Below are 3756 nucleotides of genomic sequence, written 5' to 3' on the forward strand. Positions count from 1 at the left end.
CCCAAAAATGTTGGAGATCCTTGAAAAGGGTGATTCGGGGGTTGATTTGAAACAACTTTTTCCTTAGCGAAAATGTTGTCCGAGGCTTCATTTAGGAGATATTAAGAGAAAACACTGACCAATCACAGCGCGCGTATACCGTTGGAGCGGTCGCGGCAGCCTATGAGCGCGGTCGCTTAGCGCGTAGCCTACGCTCCAACGGTATACGCGCGGTCTGATTGGTCAGTGTTTTCTGCTAATATCTCCTTAACGAAGCCTCGCACAACATTTTCGCAAAGGAAAAAGTTGTTTCAAATGACCCCCCGAACCTTCCCATTCAAGGACCGCCAACATTTTTGGGACACCCTGTATATTGTATATATTTATAACAAAAATCTATCTTTAAAAGTTACTACATACTACATACTACAATACTACATACATCATAAATATATTAAAATCAGAAACATAATTTAAAATATTACATTTTAAAATTCTGTGCATAATTATATTTACAATATATGTATAATACGCAAGAATTATTATTATATGCGTGTGTCCCAACATTTTTGGGACACCCTGTATATAGATATATTATATTTATCACATTTAACAATGTAATCAATCATAACGTTTCCATAACAAATTCTATACTGTGATACAAAATATAATCTAAAAATAATTAAATAGTAAATATACTATCAAAAATAGGAACCGATAATAGTACTACTCTTAATGAAATTATAAATTGTAAATAATAATATAACGAACATCTTTGCCTTCCGCATTCCATTCCACTTTCCTCTGTATTTCTATTTCACTGAATCTCAGATGAATTAGAAGATTGTACCATAAAATTTGCGAATATCGAATGAATTGAAGCCTTAGTTACAAATTGAGCTAAAAGATTTAAAAAAATACGTCAAAGTAAAACAACAAACCACGAATAGGAGAAAATATGGCCGCAACCTGTATCTATCGAAGTACGCGAAGTCTATCGTCGTGATAGGATAAGTACTTTTTCCATATATGGAACTTTTATTTTCGAAACATACGTCTTCGAAAGCTTTATCACGTGCATTATCACTGTTAATCATTGAACGAATAGTAAAGTGAAATAATTGGAAAAAGATACATCTTCTTCCCACTTAAACTTTGTAATGCTGATTCACGCTCCCTGCTAGACAACCGTTCTTCGATAGGATTTCGAGGCATTGTATAAAAGAACCTCTTGAACGAAATAGTTACTGATAGAGTGGATACTTTTATTAAAAACACATTATAAGGAACGTGTTGACGGACGGTTGTCTGAACAGGTAGTGTAAATCCAGTCGTTTTTCCAAAATTTCGATCAAAAGTCATTTTGGTACTCGTAGATATACATACATATAAGGTACTGTTTCTTAGGTTTTGTACAAACTGATATGTGAGAACCTAATGATACAGTATTTTTATCTAAATTCATAGGTAGTACAATTTTCCAATCCATCTGAGATTCGTAAAAATAGAACAACAGAGAATAGTAGGATAGTTTTATTATTTTTATTTATTTACTAAAAAAATGTAGAGTATTATTATTATTATTATCATTATCATTATTATTATTATTATTCACTTACTATTTTTATTTATTTACTAAAAAGATGTAGAGTATTATTATTAATATTTTCACTTACTACATATTTTTAAATTTTATTTTTCATCACAGTATATAATTTTTTATGAAAAAGTTATAATTGATTAAATTCTTAAATATAATCGAATATAATGTATAAGATGTATAATCAACATAATGTTAGGTATAAATATAATATATTCTATTATATACAATTGTATTCATTATATTATTTAATATATAATTTATTTAATAGATTCAATAAATAGAATTGAATTTATTAAAGGAATATATATATTTTTTAAATTTGTATTCTTAATAACATATATATTATATACATTATTAATAATAAAAATTAAAAAAAAAATGTATATATATTCCTTTAATAAATTCAATTGTACGTTTTCTAATATATTATCATATATTCTGTATATATATTCCTTGTATTTTAATATATTATTCTAATATATATATATATATAAAATATATTGGTTATTATAATATTGTATATATAATATTTACATACATTACAATTTATACACATTTATAAATATGCATATCAATTATGTTCAATTAAATTTATTATTTATTAACCTTCACCTAAATTAATTCTCATAGAACTAATATCAGAATGTCCATCTTTTTGAAAGTTCCTTTATAAAGAATATAAGTGGTGCTATATTCTGATTTTGTTTTAAATTTGTTAAAGTATTTGTGATACAAACACAGAAACAAGGCATTCATTTAAACTTTAATTGTCTACTTTATATCTGTATGTAGTGCATTACCATTTTTTATTTTTTTTAAATATGTACCTGATATCTATAAGATATATTTGATCATGTTCAGTCCTTCTGCGAAGAACAACACGATAATAAATATAACAATTTCTAATTGCACGTTAGGTAAGTGTCACAATAAGATTGCGGCAATACCTTTCTTTCTTATCGCTAACGTCACTCTCTTTCACGGAATACGTAAGTACATAAAATTCATACTTGTTAGAATCGTATTTGTATTCGTACTAACCACCAATTACCATAAGTAGAAAAGACAAACGACCGTTCGCGTATCAATTGTCAATCACACCAGAACGTTAATATATTATTCGCCGTTACTCATTATTCTTTCCGTTTACGCAACCGCGTGTCGACTTCCGTAAGATCGACAACATTTCGTATAAATTTCTTCGTCTTATCACCCTGCGATCTCGCGCAGGCATCGTTTACATACAACTGTAGATTTTACGGTTTTTAATGATTTTTTAACGATAATTTGTCTACGATTAGGGTGATATATTACTGGATAGCTGCACCTCGCGGTTTTCACACGCGTGGAATACTATTTATTTTGTTTAACCGATTTCGAAAAGGATTAAGGTGATACTCGATTTGATATGTATACAGGGTGTTCCAAAAGTATTGGAATTTTATTTAACCGAGTTTGAAAAGGATCAAGATTATTCGATTTGGTATATATACAGGTTGTTCCAAAAGTATTGGAGATCCTTGAACGGGGTGGTTCGGGGGGTGATTTGAAACAACTTTTTCCTTTGCAAAAATGTTGTACGAGGCTTCGTTAAGGAGATATTAAGGGAAAACCCCGGACCAATCAGAGTGCAAGTAAGCCGCGGTAGGCGTAAGCTACGCGCTAGGCGACCGCCCTCCGCGGCAATACTCGTGCTCTGATTGGTCCGGGGTTTTCTGTTAATATCTCTTCAACGAAGCCTCGGACAACATTTTTGCTAAGGAAAAAGTTGTTTCAAATCACCTCTACTCTGTATATATAGGGTGTCCCAAAAATGTTGTATCGCCTTGAAAGGGGTGGTTCGGGAAGTGATTTGAAACAACTTCTTCCTTTGCAACAATGTCGTCCGAGGCTTCGTTAAGGCGATATCAAGAGAAAACTCCGGACCAATCAGAGCGTGAGGATACCAGTGGAGCGCCCGCTGATTGGTCAGTGTTTTCCGTTAATATCTTCTCAACGAAGCCTCGGACAACATTTTCGCTAAGGAAAAAGTTGTTTCAAATCACCTCTACTCTGTATATATAGGGTGTCCCAAAAATGTTGTATCGCCTTGAAAGGAGTGATTTGGGAGGTGATTTGAAACAACCTTTTCCTTTGCAGAAATGTCGTCCGAGGCTTCGTTAAGGCGATATTAA

Source organism: Hylaeus anthracinus, unplaced genomic scaffold (genome assembly GCF_026225885.1).
Source record: "Hylaeus anthracinus isolate JK02 unplaced genomic scaffold, UHH_iyHylAnth1.0_haploid 11978, whole genome shotgun sequence".
Classification (NCBI taxonomy): domain Eukaryota; kingdom Metazoa; phylum Arthropoda; class Insecta; order Hymenoptera; family Colletidae; genus Hylaeus; species Hylaeus anthracinus.